Source organism: Phyllostomus hastatus, unplaced genomic scaffold (genome assembly GCF_019186645.2).
Source record: "Phyllostomus hastatus isolate PE091 unplaced genomic scaffold, TTU_PhHast_1.1 phas_contig_113, whole genome shotgun sequence".
Lineage (NCBI taxonomy): Eukaryota > Metazoa > Chordata > Mammalia > Chiroptera > Phyllostomidae > Phyllostomus > Phyllostomus hastatus.
The window spans coordinates 446,182-466,424 of record NW_025333530.1 but is presented as its reverse complement, the minus strand read 5'-3'; positions in this window follow the sequence as shown (position 1 = coordinate 466,424).

Here is a 20,243-nt window from a genome sequence, read left to right as displayed (position 1 = left end):
TTCGTGTTGTTATATCAAATGAATTTTTTCCCCTGATTTCTGTTTCCTATGTTTCATTGTTGGTATACAAAAATGCCTTTAATTTCTGGATATTGGCTTTGTATCCCGCTGCTTTACCAAATTCATTTATTAGGTCAAGCAGTTTTTTTGCGAAGTCTATAGGATTTTCTATGTTCACTATCATGCCATCTGCAAACAATGACAGTTTTGTTTCCTCCTTTCCAATTTCTATGCCTTTTATTTCCTTTTCTTGTCTGATTGCTGTGGCTAAAATTCCAATACTATACTTAATGGAAGTGGTGAACGTGACAACCTTGTCTTGTTCCTGATCTCAGGGGGAAAGATTTATTTTTTGCCTATTGAATATGATGTTGGGTGTAGGTCTCTCATATATGGACTTTATTATGTTGAGGAATGCTACCTCTATTCCCACTTTACTGAGTGTTTTATTATAAATGGGTGCTGTACCTTATCAAATGCTTTTTCTGCATCTATTGATATGATCATGTGATTTTGTCTTTCCTTTTCTTTATATGATGTATTACGTTTATTGATTTACAAATATTGTACCATCTCTGCAAGGCCATTCTTAAAGGGCTGGTTGAGCTTCCTCAGAGCATGGCAGGTGGGTTCCAAGAATAAGTACTCAAGATATAGGTGGTGGAAGCTGCCTAAATTTCTTAAATTGTGGAACCTAGTATGGGATCATGTCCATAGTATTATTTTATAGTTTGAGTAGTTACAAGCATTGGCCAGAATATAAGGGGTGGGAATTAGATCTTACCTATTAAGTTAAGGAGTATAAAAGATTCTGGGCCCATCTTTATTCTATCTCAGTCACTAAAATATGTGACCTCTAGATGAAGGGCTCTCAGGAGGAAGGTCAGTAAACATTGTGTAGAAGTGATAATAATTTCTCCACTTTGGAGGATGTACTGCCCTTTCTAAAACTAGGAGTGGGGAAGAAAACAAAGTCACTCTTCACAGTATCTCCTCTTTTTGTCATGTGCTTTTTTCTTTTTATACTAAATGCCGCTCCCCAGCAGGACTGAAATCACAGGAATACACTGTTACTCTTATAGCAGAACTATATTATGAGTTAAGTTGACTTTTTTGTAGGAAAAACAAAACAAAACAAAAGAAGCTACCGCCATTTATCGCTTGCTTTTTTTTCTTCAAGAATATTTACAAGCATTATAAAGAACATTTAAAAAAGGATATAGATTGTATTAACAGAAGTGTATTGGTTAACTTCAGATAAAATGTATCACCTATGTCAAGGTGATAAATTAAATTAAATTTATCACCTATAATCATCACCAATGCCAAGACTGCTTACTCTTGATGTCATGTTGGCAGAGACACACATTAACGTTGTCTGGAACAGCAGAGCAAAAGAGTGGCAGGCCAAGGGTTTTACATGAGTCATGACACCATGTCAGCACCAAAATTCCAGCCCAGGTATCATAGCTGGGGAGTGAAGGTGTAAAAATGGACCCATAGGAGAAAGAAATAATTCAGAGTATCCTGAAAAGGAACAAAGTTTTGAAGCAAATAAGAACTAAAGGAATAGAAACTGGCAAATTAATTCACACTTCAAAAACTCAAGAATAAGCTAAAAGGTCAAACTTAGTCATCTAAAACTTTCCTGGAGAGCTAAAGTGAGCCTGTTGAGCAATTTTTTTCATTTTTTTTTGCAAGTATCTGAAGTTCCTTCCAAAAATGAGATCTAATTTTTCCTAAATACAAAAAAGGTTTTCTGTATTCATGTGGAAAGCCTAAGTATAAAGCAGTTTTACCATGTGAAAAAAAATGGCTTTGCCGCTCTTAATGAAATATATGTGGTATTTCATGGAGAAAATGAAGGAAAGTACTCAATTGTCATGGCATTTTGAATAAGGTGCATGAATCATGCAACTTATTTTATTCAGTACTAAGCTAGATTATATATCAAGATAACTCCTGGGATCTTTTCTTTCTTGGGTATCAGCAGGGCAATGGAAAAAATAAATAAACTGATTAAAGTTGAAGAGATCTAATTTCTAATTCCAGCTCCATTTTGCCAATAATTTTGCTTCTCTTCACATAGCTTTCTTATCTACAAATTAAAGTGATTAAACTCAGTCATTTCATTCCAATCTTTGGCATTAAGGTCTGGTCTAGTCTCTTAGTCTTTTCAGATTTTTGCTCCAGGATACAAATATTTTTTTAAAATTTTTAATTGTCTTTCCATTACCATTTAACCCCTTATATTCCCCTCTTCCCTGCAATCACTACACTGTTGCCCATGTCCACGAGTTCTTTTATGTTTTTTGTACAATCATTCCACCTCTTAATTTTCCCACCTCAACAGCTGCTATCCTGTTCTCTATCTATGGGTCTGTCTCTATTTTGCTTGTTTAACTTGTTCATTAGATTCTACATTAGATTCTACATATGGTATTTGTCCTTCACTGACTAGCATATTTTATTCAACATAAGGTTCTCCCTGTTCATCCATGCTGTCATAAAGAGAAAATTTTCTTCTTTTTTACCACCAAATAGTGTTCCATTGTGTAAATGTTCCATGCTGGTTTTATCTACTCATCTACATATGGACACTTTGGCTGCTGTTTCCATATTTTGGCAATTGTAAATAATGATCAATGAACATAGGAGTGCTTATATTATTTCTAATTAGTGTTTTGGTTTTCTTGGGATATTTTCCCAGAAGTGGGATCACCGGGTCAAAAATGAAATCCATTTTTAATTTTTTGAGGTATCTCCACACTGCTTTTCACAGTGGTTGTACCAGTCTGCATTCCTACCAACAGTTCAAAAGGGTTCCCTTTTCTCCAAATCCTTGCCAGCACTTGTTGTTTGTTGATTTGTGGATTATAGCCATTCTGAGAGGTGTGAAGTGATACCATATTGTGGTCTTAATTTCAATTCTCTGATGATTAGTGATGTTGAGAATCTTTTCATGTTTTTTGGCTCTCTGCATCTCCTATTTGGAGAAGTGTTTTTTTAGGTTCTTTGCCCATTTTTTAATTGAGTTGTGTTTTTTTTTGATGTTGAGTTTTCTAAGTTCTTTATAAATTTGGGTATTAAGCCCTTATGAGATGTATTGTTGAGTGTGTTCTCCCATTCCATGGATTGTCTTATTTTCTTGATTATCTCCTTTGCTATTCAGAAACTTTACAAAAGATCAATGAATGCAAGACCTTATTCTTTGAAAAAATAAATAAGATTGTCAAACCTTTAACCAGAGTCATCAAAGGGGGAGAAAGAGAGAGAGAGAGAACCCAAATAAATAAAAACAGAAATGAAGGAAGAGAAATAAAATCTGACACCAAAGAAATACAAAAGATTGTAAGAAAATATTATGAATAATTATATGCCAACAAATTGGACAACCCGGACCAAAATGATAAATTCCTACAAATATACAATCTTTCAAAACTTAATCAGGAAAAAATGAAGAATTTGAAGAGATAGATTACACCTAGTAAAATTGAAACAGTAATAAAATACTCCCAACAAATAAAAGCCCTGGACCAGATGGCTTCACAGGTGAATTTTATCAAACATTCTGGGAAAACTAACACCTCTCCTTCTCAAAGTATTTCAAATAATTCAAGAGGAAGGAAAGCTGCCAGGCTTATTTTATGAGGCCAGCATTATCCTAAGTCCAAAATCAGATAAAGGCACTATAAAAAAGAGAAAATTACACGTCAATATTCCTGATGAATATAGATGATAAAATCCTCAATAACATATTAGCAAACTGAATACAGCAATACAGCAAAAAGATCATACCTCATTATCAAGTGGAAATTATTTCAGGAATGCAAAGCTGGTACAATATTCACAAATCAATAAATGTGATTCACCACATAAACCAGGTGAAGGATAAAAACTGCATGATTATTTCAACAGATGTAAAAAAAAAATTCAATAAAATCCAGTACCCATTTATGATCAAAACTCTCAGCAAAGTGGGAACAGAGGAAACATGCTTAAACATAATAAAGGGTGTATGACAAATCCACTTCCAGCGCCACACTCAATGGACAAAAACTACCAGTGTTCCTCTTATTAAGATCAGGAACAAAACAGGGATGCCTGCTTTCACCTCTCATTATAGTACTGGAAGTCTTAGCCACAGCAATTAGACAGGAAGAGATAAAAGGTATCCAAACTACAAAGGAAGAAGTAAAACTGTCTTTATGTGCAGGTGCCATGATACTGTACACAGAGAACCCCAAAGATTCCACCATGAAACTACTAGAACGGATAAATAAATTCAGTGCAGTAGCAGGACACAAAATTAATAATCAGAAAGCTGTTGCATTTTATATGCTAATAATAAATTAACAGAAAGGGAAAATAAGAAAACAGCCTTGTTCACAATTGCTTCAGAAAGAATAAACTACCCAGGAATAAATATAAGGATATAAAAGACCTGTACTTTTGGGAACCACCCTGCCTGGTTTCAGAAGCTGTAATCCCCAGTGGCTAGGCTGAATAAAAAGACCCTGAGACCATAAGCCAGTAAGGAGACAAAGCTTATCTTCCTTGTAGGGGACGCCACCTCTGCCCCCTGCTTGGCCCTGGGTGTATGACTGGTTAGCCAATGATAGGTAAGATTCCTCAAGGGAGGATGACCTAAGACAGGCACAGCCACAACCACAAAGGGGCCCTCAGGGAAGGACTTGGGGGACTATAGAAAAAGGGAGTGATGGACCCTTGGCGTTGATATAGCCTGAGTCCTCATTCCGTCTGCAAGAAGTCTCCTAATCTCTTGGCTGTCTTACTTCCCCTACCTGATTTAAGCCTGAAACAATGCCAGAGGTGGTTGTGGCCCTGTGCTGAAAAGGACGGGTTCCCTGGGGCGATCAGGCCTAAGAAAGAATGCATAAAATCCTGTGAAACCTGCTTTGCTAAGAATACTCTCAATTAAATAAGGGTCCAAGCATGAAATAGTTTGTTTCCCCAAAGTTTTATGGCCCTTTAGCTATCTGACCCTGAATCAAAATAAGCCTTCAGAGTTCTTTGTTATCTATTATTTAATCACTACTGCGTGACATGATTGATGCAGCTTTACCTATGTGCCCTGTATTCCTATGCAAATTAAACCCAATGAAAACCCACTGAGGAACAGGCTCCTGGCCCTTCTCCTTTGAGAGATCAGCCACCTTTCCTCCCCAAGCAGATCACATCTTGTAGACTCATTCTCATCCATGGTGGCCAGGAGGACCCTGAGGGTGGAGCAGAAAATTACAAGACACTGGAGAAGAAAATTACAAGACACTGCAGAAAATTACAAGACACTGGAAAAGAAAATTGAAGAAAATATAAATAAGTGGAAGCACATACTGTGTTCAGGGATAGGAAGAATTAACATCATAAAAATGTCCATACTACCCAAAGCAAGCTATAGATTCAACATAATTCCTATCAAGATTCCAATGTTGTATTTCACAGAACTAGAAGAAATATTTCAAAAATATATATTGAACCACAAAAGGCCCTGCATAGCAACAGTGGTCCTGAGAGAAAAGAACCAAGTTGGAGGAATCACATTACCTCATAATAAACTATACTATAGAGCCATACTAATCAGAACAGCATGGTACTAATGGAAAAGCAAACAAATAGATCAATGGAATAGAATAGAGAGTCCAGAAATAAACCCAAGCCTTTATAGTCAATGAATACTCAGCAGAGGAAGTAAGCACATACCATGGGGTAAAGGTGGTTTATTCAATGAATGGTGTTGGGAAAATTGGACAGATATGTGCAGAAAAATGAAACTAGATCACCTTCTTACATTACACAAAGAATAAATTCCAAATGGATTAAAAACTTAAATGTTAGACCCAAAATCATAAAAATTATAGAAGGAAACAGGCAGGAAAACTTTCGACGTTACTCATAGCAATAGTTTATCTGGTATATCTCCCCAGAAAGGGATCAAAAGAAACAAGAAACAAATGGCACTGCATCAAACTAAAAATGTTTAAAAAACACACATAGATATACCAATTTGGGTGTTTTGAATTATTTCATGTTAACTCTATTGAATTTCTAATATTGAGTCCTAGCCTTCTCATGGGACCTTGAAAATATAGTCCCCTTCAACACCAAATGTACTTGCTCTTCCCTCTGGTGAAATCTCCTACCAGATACTTGTAGAACTTCCTTGTATGTCTTTGTTCAAATATTACAGAGGACCATTACCTGACATGCAATCTAAAACATATCAGTACCCGCTATCCCCTAACTTTTTTCTTCATAAATCATTTCACTACCTAATATTGTCATTGTTTATTGCTCTATCACCCCTGGAATGTAAGATCCAAAGAGCAAGGACTATATTTTAATCACTATTGTATGTAAGCATGCCTGGGACATTACTAAATATTTTGACTCAAATTTGACTTATCTCAGTGTTTGTTTTTTCATTGTATCTTGCTCCATGATTTTACCCTGTACTTTTAAATTTGCTTCAGATGGTAAGTTTATTGTCAATGCTTATATAGGACTTTTCATAAACTATTCCACCAAATTAAAATTGAGTGATCTTTCCTCACAAACCAATATTTAAAACTGAGCACCTGAGAACACCAGATACTGTGGTTAATTCCTTCTATTTCCACTTTTCACTAACTCAGTTGTGCCTTTAGAAGACTTTTTCAGAAACTGATCTTACCTTCTAGATTTTTCACTTTCTCTGACTTATTATCTACATAGTTGCACTAACAAACACAAAATCTTTCACATAGAAAGCAATCAATAAGTGTTTTTAAGTTAAAGATGGTAGTAAACATGCTGCCAGAATCAAAGTTTTCAATTCTGATAAACTGTGTATATTGGCTTAAGTTTTATTCTGAATAAAGTAAGGGAAGTAGAAATTTTATTAGATGTTAAATTACCTAATAAAACATTTTTCAATAATAGCCTTTTTGAGGTTTTTTTGTTGTTTTTTTAAGATTTTATTTATTTATTTTTAGAGAGGAAAAGGAAGGAGAAAGAAAGAGAGACAGAAGCATCAATGTGCGGTTGCTGGGGGCTGTGGCCTGTAACCCAGGTATGTGGCCTGACTGGGAATCAAACCTGTGACACTTTGGTTCGCAGCCTGCACTCAAAATAATAGCCTCTTTGTATAGGTAAAGATATTTGGGAGGATAATTTTTCATGTGGTTGGCTCTTTAAGCATCTTTCCTTCACATGGGAAAATGTTTATTATGGCTGTTTATTACAGTCTTGGCAATTGGCACTCACTCCCAGACCCACATCTCCTTGCTCCACTACAGGAACAATTAATGCCTTTGCATTTCTGTAATGTACCATGGACTCCACCAATTTAACACCTTCTCTCCTATTTTACTTGAGTCTAGAGTAGTGATTTTCAACCTTCTTCATCTCATGGCACACATAAACTAATTACTAAAATTCTAAGCACACCAAAATAATATATTTTTTGCCAGTCTGAGAAAAAATGGGTATAACTTGGCTTAACTTCTCAAAAATATAGTAATTTTTCTTTTTGTTCCAAAGTGACTTTTTAAAAAACCTGGTGCTTATACTTGTATATAAGGATTTCTGGAACCAAGAATTAACCAATCAGATGCAACCTTATTATGTGATATGATCAATAAGATGCAACTCTTCAAAAAAAAAAGATTTTATTTGTTTATTTTTAGAGAGAGGGGAAGGGAGGAAGAAAGAGAGGGAGAGAAACATCAGTGTGTGGTTGCCTCTCATGCTCCCCCACCAAGAACCTGGCCAGCAACGCAGGCACATGCACTGATGGGGAATAGAAACAGCCACTCTTTGGTTCACAGGCTGTCACTCAATCCACTAAGCCACACCAGCCAGGGAAGAAACAACTCTTATATGACCCATATATTCATGGTTCAAAACGGAATTTACACCAGATAGCTATTGTGTGTTGAATATTGTCAATTTTTATTTGACAATCTAAGGAAAAAGAGGTCAGTGCCCCTGACTAAATAGTCAGGAATTGCATGTTTTAAAACTCGTTGAGGCACACGGGTTGAAAATTGCTGCTGTATACCATTTTTCACCTCACCCCTCCAAACACTGTTGCGCCTTTGCTTGACCAAGATTGCTTTAATTCTCAAACCTATAGTGGTCTCCGGTCTATGAGATAACTCTATTCTAAGCCTGGTATTTTTGGACCCTTCACTCTTGTTTTATGTCACAAAGGCTTAACTCCTTTCATCTTGTCTGTTGAATAGTATATTCATTTGTTCATTGTCACAGTTTTCTAAGCATCTCTATGCTATACTTTAATATGTGAAGCTGTGATATGCTATAATCCTATGATATTCCAACAGTGCTGGGTAATATCTTACCAGTTCCAGGTCTTCCCCCTAAAGCCATGGTGGCATAACATTGCCTTCCATCCTACAATCAATGAAAGGAGTGAGATAGCAACAGTGCCTTCCTTTCGTCCCAGCAGAGGATTTGAAAATGGTAATTGATTTTAATTTTATAATTTCCACAAAGCCGTATTGGAGCTTTGCCCACTTTCTAATTCATTTTCTCAGTTTAGAGTCAGCAATTCTTGTGAAAAGAGGTTTTCCAATGTTTCTCAATTTGGTTTTTCCAGAAGCAGGAACAATGAATGTCAATCTGATTTTTTTCTCATTAGCTACCTACAAATACCTAAAACCAATAAAAAAGTTACTGTTTACAAGATAAATTTCAAAATTCTTTCACTAATTTTTATTACACACCCTCCACATTTTGTGCTCAGGTTTCATTTCTATCATTATGTCACATTCCTTCCAAGCATGATCACTTTGTTCCACCAGCCTTCATCTATTGCTCCTAAACATACCCTGTTTATATTTTTCATTCCATCTCTACTCCCAATGGAATGCATACTTCTCTTATACAGCCCAGTATCTAAGATACGATGCATATTCCATCACTGCCCTGAAGTCACCTTGATCTAACTGGATTATAACCCAATATGCTTCCTAATGTACTTGACTGTCAGATTTTATCTCTGTGTTTGCTTTCTTGTAACTTTATGCTCCCTTTGCTTATATATCCATATAAAGATGTTGTGTCATTATTTGTAAGGATTACTCTAAAATATAGCCTGCCACCAAATTGCATAGATGAGGATTACGGTGAAAAATTGGCAGCTGTGTATTAATCTATGGTAAAAAAAGGTAAGAAGAACTCACGTGCATGACATAGAGATTATGTCTGCATTAGCTATAAATTCTCATTCTTATGTTACATCAGGAACACGAATGGGTGTCTTTACCTAAAAAATAATTCAGGAAGTGAATTATTTATTAGAAAATAAATATATTTTGAAGCAATAAATCCAAGTAAAAACCACATGTATCCCTAAGATGTTTTTTACTTTTTCTTCTCCACTAATTTCAAACAAACAAGCAACATGTCAAGCCTCATTTCGTAGGGTGCCTTTCATCAAAAATGCAGGTTTAAAAGTCAGAGACAGAGAGAGACAGCAGTGATCATAGCTTTAGTTCTTCCACCAACAACTGAGAATAAGAATGTTGTTGGTTTTTGACTTAATGCAGCTGGGGATAAAAAAGGATATTGTCCATAAAATGAAAGTCTCATCATTCAGAATATGTCTAATACTGGGAATATGGTATTTCTAAAGTCTGTTGACTTCTAAAATGTTGAACTCAATATCGAACAATGTCAAAAGAATGCTGGTTTTCTTCTTGTTTCTCATACATGAATGAAGAAGCTAAGTAAAAACTCATAGAATTTCTGCCTATCTACTAAAATCAATATACTTCAGTAATTTTCACGATAGTTTGCCTCAATAATTATAAAAAAGTTAAATAAGGAAGATAAGCATATAAAAAACTTGTCTACTATCATTTATTAAAATAACAGACTACAAACTGAAAACCTGTTAATTAAAACTGTTGTGGGTAACTTTTATTTTCAGTAGAATCTTGACTAAAGAGAATTATTTAAAATTTAATGAAAAAAATTTTAACTTCTAATGATCTAAATAAATCACTGGCTAACTCCAGCCAAATACTGCTATAGTACAGAAGCCATGTAATATCTATGTTGACCTCACTCCCTAAATTATTTCAACCAATGTAACTTTAATAACAGAAAGGGAGATGTAATATACCTAAAGGGAATTTCAGATATATGGGACAGAGAGAATATTAAACAGATAAGAGCAGAGAAACAGGAACTGAAGATGTTTATAATGGATACATGTCATTATACACTTGTCCAAACCCATAAAATTTACAGCAACAAGAGTGTGCCACAATGTAAAACATTATCTTTGATGATAATGATGTGTCAATGTAGGTTCAACAACTGTAAAAAAAAATATTACCACTATGGTAGCAGATATTGATAATATGGGAGGCATGCATGGCATGCATGAGTGTCAGCCAGGAGTACGGGGGGTATCTGACCTTGTTCTGTATTTTATTGTGTACTTAAAATTGCTCTAAAAATAAAGTTTATTCAAGAGTAATTATTTTTAATTTACAAGAGCATGTTAATACTATTGTGATTATATTTATTAAGGACCATTATAATGTAGAGACACATACTCTGATATTGTTTCTAAAATATTTAAGGCCTGAGACTCCCATCTAAATAATTGTGGAACAGGGAGTGTAAAGGGGAATATAAGAAATAAAAAAAAAGAAAAAAATATTTGTCACAATGGCATAAATATTTCAAATGTGATGCAGACACCGGCCCACATTGTCCGAATCATTATGGATGAAATGAGACATTCACATGGACTACCAAGTTTGGTGGAGGAAACGGACAGCATGGCTTTTCTCTCAATGGGAGCAAAAGCCATAGCCTTCGTCCTGACAGGCCTTTATTGGGTTTCTCTGCCCATTACATGATGGTCCTCACTTACTATGCACAGGTTCACTTTAGGTGGTTACCTTTTACAGAAAATAGAGGAGCCAGTGCCGCTAATCAAATCACAGAAGAGGGATATTTGCAAATGAAAAGACAAAAGTGGTTGAACCGGTTACACTCATCCTTGGAAGGTTTAACATGGATCTTAGGAAGTTACTTTGCAGTAAATATCCTCAATTTAGGGTGAGGGAGTTTTTTAGCAAGAACAAGACTCAAAGCAGCATAGGCATATTGCAGGCCTGATTCCCCATGAGACAACCTATCTGTGGGCGTGGGTCCTGTGCATCTCTCAGTGGGAGCTGGGCCAAAGCCACGCAGAATGGTCTCCTACAAAATGTATATATGAAAGTATCTACACACAAACATAGAGAGGATAATGTAATGGTCCTCCATGTAACCACCACATGTATATATGACTATCATATATATATATATATATACATGATAGTCATATATATACACACACACACACACACACACACACATATACACATATATACACACATATATATGTGTGTATATATACACACACATATATATATACACACACACATACACACACACATATATATATGAAAGTATCCATAGAATTCTGAGATTTAAAGTTTTTCTTAAACTTCTCAAGATTTTCCACTATTCTATCTAGAACTCTAACTTAGGTTTAAATTTTGTATGTCCTTATTTATATAAAAATATTCTTATCATTATCATGGGGAAGAACATGGAAATTATTACATCTGTTCTCTTTCTCGTGTGTTTAGTGGTAGAAATAAAGAAGTATAGGGCTAAAATAATAAAGACCAACATTTCTTTTTTAAGTATATTTTATTGATTATGCTATTACAATTTTCCCAATTTTTCTCCCTTTATCCACCCTGCATCCTCCAACCCTCCAGCATTCCCCCCCATTACTTCATGTCCATGGGTTGTAGTTCTTTGAATTCTGTTTCCTATACCATTTTTGACCTCTCCCCATCTATTTAATGCCTACCAATTATGCTTCTTCTTCCCTGTACCTTTCCTCCCCTATTTCCTCCTTTCCCCTCTCCACTGAAATCCCCCCATGTGATGTCCATTTCTCTGATTCTGTTCCTGTTCTAGTTGGTTGTTTAGTTTTTGTTTCCATTATTTTTCTTTCTTTTATTTTTTAGGTTCATTTATTGATAGTTGTGAGTTTGTTGTGATTTGACTGTTCATAGTTTTGATCTTCTTTTTCTTAGATACGTCCCTTTAACGTTTCATATAATAATGGCTTGGTGATGATGAATTCCTTTAACTTGACCTTATCTGAGAAGTGCTTTATCTGCCCTTCCATTCTAAATGATAGCTTTGCTGGATAGAGTATCTTGGATGTAGGTCCTTACCTTTCATGACTTCAAATACTTCTTTCCAGTCCCTTCTTGCCTGTAAGGTTTCTTTTGAGAAATCAGCTGATAGCCTTATGGGAACTCCTTTGTAGGTAACTCTTTCCTTTACTCTTGTTTCTTTTAGGATTCTCTCTTTGTCTTTAATCTTGGGTAACTTAATGATGATGTGCCTTGGTGTGTTCCTCTTTGGGTCCATCATCTTTGGGACTCTCTGGGCTTCCTGGAAGTCTATTTCCTTCACCAGATTAAGGAAGTTTTCCTTCATTATTTGTTCAAATAAGTTTTCAATTTCTTGTTGTTCTTCTCTTTCTGGCACCCCTATAATTCAGATATCAGAATGTTTCAAGTTGTCCCAGAGGTTCAAAAGTCTCTCTTCATTTTTTTTATTACTGTTTCTTTCTTTCTGTTCTAGTTGGATGTTTATTTCTTCCTTTTGTTCCAAATCATTGCTTTGAGTCCTGGTTTCCTTCTGTTGGTTTTCTGAATATTTTGCTTTATTTCATTTTGGGTATCTCTTTCATTTTTTGACCAAGCTCAGTGAGTTCTGTGAGCATTTTGATTACCAGGGCTTTAAATTCTCCATCAGATAGGTTGGCTATCTCTTCATTGCTTAGCTCTCTTTCTGAGGTTTTGCTCTGTTCTTTCATTTTGGCCCTATTTCTTTGTTTGGGGCCCCTGTTAAGATGTAGGGGGCAAGGCCTTAGGTATTCACCTGGGCAGGGCAACCATCCTTGCTGCACAGCTGTGCTGTGGTGCTGCCTGTGGGGGAAGGGCCAGAGAGGGAACAGTGCAGTTTGCCTGCTGGTCTCTAGCACACTTTCACACAAACTCTCCTGTGAGACTGCGAGTTTCTCCCACTGCGGCAACTTCCATAGTCCACAGCAAGCTCTGAGTCTCAGTTTCCCCTTGAGTCAGCCCCGTCTGCATGGTCTGCCTCATACAGAACCCCTGCTGCCTTGGGTTCTCTCCATCTTCCCGTCTTACCAGTCTAGTTGTTCTGTTTGACTGTTTCTTTAATTCCTTGGTTGTTGGAGTTCCATGCAGTTTGATTTCCTGGCACTTCTGGTTGTTTATTGATTTTAGATTAGTTGTTATCCTCCTTTTGGTTGTGCAAGGAAGCAAAGGTTTTCTACCTATGTAACAGGGTGCAGCCAAGAGGGGGGGCCCTAATAGGGATTTGTAATGGAGTCTAATACTCAGGGTGTCCAGGAAATATTAGAAAGATAGATAGATAGATAGATGATAGATAGATAGATAGATAGATAGATAGATAGTATGTGTCCCATCCCCACAAGTCAGAGCTGGGGGATGGGACACATGGAGCATGGCCATTCAGAGCTGTTTTGTATAGCAACAGCTTTGCAGTTAACTTCTGACGTGGTCATTTAACATATCTATAACCTTTAACTGGTTTCATAGATACGTTCAATAGCTGTGGCCATGCTTTGAGCCAGGGGGATAGAAGTGACTTCCACCCAAGATGTAACTAGAGGCAACTCCCCCTTGTTACAGTGCCTGAATGAGAACTTGGAGATGATTGGCTCCACACCATGGGGCCACACCTCCCAGACTTACTATGACAACCCAGTAAAGCTGGAAGAATACAGGAATGCTGGCAGGTGTAACTGATTATAGGAGGAGTCAGAAATGGGGCTGCAGAGGAAGACTGGCACGAGGATTTAAACCCAGATGCAGCAGCTGTAGGAGGGGAGAATAGCGTAGCTTTGACAGAGTGGGGACATTGCAGCTTTGGCAAGAGTGAGGGCCATGTGGCTTTAGGGTGCTCCCTTTTGCCACATGGCTCAGGAGGCATGACAGACTTTGCCTAGAAGAAAAGGGGTGAAAGGACTCTTGCTGGTGGGCCACGAGAAGGTGCCACATGGCTTTGGACTAACTGGAGATCACGAAGGTGACACAGCTGATGGTTCCAGAAGCCCGAATCACGGACTTCTATTTCTTTTCCTGAGACACAGTACCCCGGACTAGGGTAGAGGGAGAAGGAAGGACTATGTGCGTCTGTGGGTATTCTAAAGGACTTTAGTATTTTAAGGAAAACATTAAGTCTGTATAGCTTTTCAATAAATAATTCCTTTCCTTTTCACAAATCTCTGGCATTGAGAGATATCTTTCCTGTGGTGGCAGGCATAACACATGTAGTGGGGGGGAGCCCTGGAGAAAAAACAGGGGCCCTTTCAGTAATAGTATATTGTATGCCCCCTTGGGTCTCTTCTGTAACACCTATGCCTCCATCTTGGCCAGAACCCTACAATCTAGTTTGACAGTGGCATGGGACAAAGTCGAGATCAACATTACTGATACATGAAAAAGTATGGTTCTTTCATTATTGTATAGTATTTATTTATGTATTTATTTATTTATGTGTGTGTGAGAGAGAGATTGATTTGCTGTTCCACTTATTTATGTGTTCATTGGTTGATACCTATATGTGTCTTGACCTGGGATAAACCTCAGTGTATCAGGTGGACACTCTAACCAACTGAGCTACCCAGACAGGGCCCGTTATTATGTAGTTTAACAAGAAACTGCCAAGTGAATTACATTTTGAGGTTCTTGTCATTGACTTTTACATTAAATTTGGGCTTAATTTTACTTTCACTATTTTATAATATTTTTGAAGACCCTAAAGTGTTCTTTGGTATCTAGTCATTTTCATTACAGAAAGATGACAGTGAGACTATTTGGATACGTAACTGCTCTGTTCTTCCAGAAAATAGGAGAAATGTAACCATAGTTACTGGTAGATGAAAAACAATGTAACAGTCTAACAAAAATGACAGCACAATCAGAGATCCTATTTATTTATGTACACACTGAATATTCTTCTTCAATTCCAGTAGGTATGCAGAATGAAGTCTGACTTTGTCAAGCTTTTAATTAATTAATTTATTTATTTTTTTTGCCACCCCCATAAAAGGAACATTAGGCTACAATGGGGAGAAAATTCCACCTCACTTTTGTGCAGCTGGCTTATTAGCAGACCATGCTGAGGAAACTTTTAAATCATCTGTGTAAATCTGAAGTTTCTGCTGGACTGCAGTATTATGTAGGTTTGGGTGACCACAGAAATTAATTATTTTTATGTGATAGAGTAGTATATTTTTCATTCGACTACTAATATGTTCTGGACTAAACTTTTTCAAAATTTGTATGTTGACAATCTAACCCTCACTACTTCAAAGTGCAACTGTATTTGAGGATAGGGCTTTTAGATGATAGGGTTTTTAACTTAATAATAATTAAGTTAAAATGAGGTAATTGTGGTGAGCCCTACACCCATATGACCAGTGTCCTTATAAGGAAAGGACATTTGAAGATACACATGTATAGAATGAAGACAGCATAAAGATGTAGAGAGAACATGGCTATTTATAAGACTAGCAAAGGAGTCTCAAAAGAAATCCTGCCAACACCTTGACCTTCGAATTCTATCCTCCAAAATAATTTGAAAATAAATTTCTGTTATTTAGTCACCAAGTTAGTGGTACTTTGTTAATGCAGTCCTGAATATTAATGCATCATGTTAGAAGAAAAATAATTGCTTTTCAGTGTTAGAGAAAAAAATCTTTAGTGCTTAAAGCAGCACCAGACACATAGTAGGCAAGTAATAAGTATTTACTATTTATTACAGTTAAATGTGAAGAAAGAACCATGAGGACCACCAAACCATTACTCCATCAAACTACTAAGTGTGTGTTTATATATTGATGGGATTTCTCAAAACAAATGAGAAAAACTAATTTCTTAGAAAGAAATATGCCAAGCCATTTAACTTTATTACACTTTAGAGAATTCTCTTTTACTAAATCTAGTTGATTCTACTCACAAAACACTGACAAAACCTTTCCAAAACTATACTCACTATCATTCTTAAACATTCCTCTTTTAAAGAAGTTTATTAATGTTTCTGCTGACCACAAAAATTAATAGTAACAACAATAATAGTTGTCACATGAAATAATTAAATGTGCTAGACACTAATAAGCTCTAAGCATTCATTAGAGCAGAGGTATTAAACTCATTTTCACTGGGGGCCACATCAGCCTCGAGGTTGCCTTCAAAGGGCTGAATGTAATTTTAGGTGTGTGTAAATGTCACGACTCCTTAAGTAGGGGCAAGGAGTTAGGCACTTCCACCAGGCAGAAACAAGGTGGAGGGCTGGATTTGGCCTTCAGACCTTGTATTTGTCACCTGTGCATTAGAGTGTTGAATATTTTTAATAGTCTTAGACAATTTCAAAGAATATCCCAATTTTACATTTTAGTAAATGAGTCCAGAGTTTAAGTAAACTTCTTTGAATTCACCTGCTATGTGGTAGAGGTGAGATCTGAACCTGGGCATGCAGACTCCAGAGACCATGAAAAGGACTACTTTACCCTATAGAATCTATATGTACTGCAGCATTTTTCTTCCATTAAGGATACATTGGGATTTTTCTCTGCTCCTGAAAGTTTGTAAGATGTAGTTATCCTTGCATAAATTGTGAGGATAACTACAATTTATGTGAGACTTAAAAAGATTTAAATATTGGTGCTGTTTAAGAAAGTATAAATTTGGTTATGTCTAATTCTGTAACTTTACAACAGAGAGCATCCTTCAATAATTCCACAATTAAAAGCATCCTAATAAATATATTTCAGTCATTCATATGCATTTACAAAGAACATATATAAATATTTTATCTAGATATAAAGCCTTTAATTAGGCATTGCATGAGCTAAATCTTGTTCTAGGGAACATTTGAAGCAATATCTGGTTCTTTAGAAGTACCAGCTATTTTTCTGGGAAATGCTGTCTTCTGCATAGGCTTTCTTTGCTTCTCTATTTTTTGGCCTCTAAGAACTTTTTTCTTTATTTTTGAGCTGCACCAATGAGTTTTATGAAAAATAAAAAAATTAAAACCACATTTCTCTGTATATCCTTGTAGGTTTATCATTCTGATGACTTTCATTTCAGCTGTGAAATTATAAATTCTCATTATTCCTGCTTCTGGCTCCTCAGTATTATTTAGGTGGAACAGAGGCAGACCCCATGGGCTGAATCGATTTTAATTTTATCTTCTGTAATTTGTCTGTTGGACCTTTGAGATTTGGTTTAGAAAAAAAAAATTTAGGCAGGTCTCTCCCTTGAATCCCTTCTGGCACACTAACTTTACAGACGTTGGTTCCATAATTGTTTTCTGTGACCAATATTTTTCTTTTCAGAATCTCTACCCTTTCCCCTTGCAATTTATCTTTTAGACTATCTCCAAATGCTTTTCTATTACCAACTCTATACTTGAGTTTCTTGCTGATATTTGAGAGGCTGAGTTGGGATATGTCTATTTAAAACTGATGAGTACTCTGTCTAAACAGGCAAATTCTAGGAGTGTTGACTGATAATGTAATGAATGGGATTTATCTAGATGTTTATACTGGATGCTGCATTGTCCAGGCCAGATGGCCCCTTCTTTGACCCAGCTTCCAACATTTACTTTCCCTGCTGCTGACTGCCAATTGCTCATGGACAAAAGCCTTCCCTGAAATTACTTTCAGCTGGAGAAAGTGCCCTCACTCAATTGTTTACCCATACAATTGAGGCAGTCCATATCCCACATCTGTTTGGTGGGGCCAGGGGCAAAGCTTTGAACACTTTCCTTCAACTCAGTACAACTTAGAAGGGCTGTTATGAACCCGAACCCCAATTTGGGATCAGTGGGGACCTCTATGGTAACTGAGCTTCAGTTTAAATTCTTGCTTCACCCAATTCTTCTTTTCTCAGCTCCTCATGTACTGTTCCTGAGAAACTGACCCATAAAACTCCTGCCTGTCATCAGCTCAGGGTTTGTTTCCAAGGAACTAGCCTAAGAAAATGTTGAAATGAATCCTTGCTGACATTTCATTCTGCAAAAACTCACTAGTGGTTTTTGAACTTGAGCTACTTATACAATCTCTTTCCTTTTCCAAATCCCACTCCCTTTTCATTCTAATAGTCTAATCAGTTCCAATGAAGTACTGATAATTCTGTTTATTGATGTTATCTTATTTAATGGTGATTTGATGACCTTACAAGCTAATTCAATTTTTAAAAGAAGTCAACCAGCCAATCTCTCTATCACTCTACCTCTATCTATCTCTATTTCTATCTCTACTTGTAATCTCTCTCTCTGACACATACACATTTTTTTCTCTCTCTTTATGATCCAGGTTACTGAGAAAATAGGGAGGTTTTTAGTTAGAATTTACTGGTAGTGACTATCTTTTAATTGAGGATGTACGAGTGTCCCCTACTTTTCAAAAGTGTGTTTTAGGTTTTTGCTTTTAACATCAGTATGTGTTTTTGCCCTCCAAAAGAAATCAGAAGGGGATTTTCACTTTTACCAAGAAAGTCACAAAATGGCAAAAAGCGAAAATAGTTTCTGGCGTTTGTTCTGCAGCAAGCTATTATGGAGGAGGCAGCGAGCACCTGGAGCAGGAGAATGACATCACCAATCTCCTTCCTGGGTACTAAGCTCAGCATCTCAACTCAGCTGCCATAGCTTTGAACTGTGTCTGAGCATCTGTGCTTTGTCTCAATTGATTTTGTGCCTCCACTAGCAATATGTGTCCTTTGGTAATTGCTTCTTCGATTTAGCCATTTTCAGCTTATGAAAAAGGTTTCATAGGAACACTCTACTTTCATATAGCAGGGAAAACCTGGACTTCCTTCTGTCCTCTCATTAGGCTTAAGAGGTTAATGAATCCATATAATATCCTGATCCCAAGTACATATTAGACACTCAAATAATGTGGTATGGATAAATAAATGATCTAAAACTTTTAACTTTAATTCAGACAGCTAGAAACAACAATCATAGCCCCACCTCAAGGGCCTATATATAGTTATTATATTTATTCATAATTTATAATATTTATATAATAATTTATAAACCTTAGATAATTTAGAGACCAACGTTGCTGTGACATTTTAGGACAGAAATTGAATCTTGATTGCTCCAGTTCAACCATACTGGTTTGCCTTTCTAGGGATCTAGCTTCTGATCACTATGTTTATTCCCTTACTTGTTTATTCTCTTTAGACAAATGGAGCCACAATAAAAATTCTGTTAACTTTTAAGTGAGTAAGACGTAGCCATTCCCTGCATTTGCCAAAGTATTCACAGACAGCTTCCCTCCCAGCCAACTTCAGCAGTCTATGGTGAAGTCTATTCACCTGCAATTCCTTCTTCAAGCCCTTATCTGCAACCGTAATTATATACTCTCATGCTTGCCTTGCAAGTTCTCCTGTAGCAAGGGAGGCAAGCTATGAGGTATTCGATAGCCTTGATTTTGTGGAAGGGCATCCTGCTTTTCAGAGAGCACAGCTCCAGTTTAGACACACAGGGGGTTAACAGGGAGAGTACCCATTGCAGCCTGTGAGCCTTACAGATTTTAATAGAGGGTAGTGGGTGTCACAGAAAGACCATTTTCATGTGCTATAATTTCTTCTGTTTAAAATCTTTATCTTTCTTTATTATTCTCAAACCTATTTGCTTATTAATTTTGAGGCCTTTAAGGTGAAATGTAGGTTGTTCCCCATCCCACCCTCAACCCTTCTCATGCAAGGTTCCCTTTTTTGTTGTTTTGGTCTGACCTTTTAGATATACTTCCTACTTCCAACTTCTTGTTGCAGGTGGTCCTCTGGGAAGTCATCCATCCCTTCACCTCTCTGATCTTAAAGCAACCACTACCATGCAAGTTTGCTAAAGTGGGTCACTAAAAACAATTTATTTATTGAGGTGAGTTCTAATGCTTTTTGACACTTTCCCTAATTAATAAACCATTTGGACAGCAGCTTTCTTAGTCACACTAGAATTCATAGAAATTGCTGAATCCTAGATTATGACTATGTACCCCATGGTCAATCCTAAGTGTAAGAGTAACTGACATGCATAGAAAAACAGAGAATCTTATGTTAGGATAA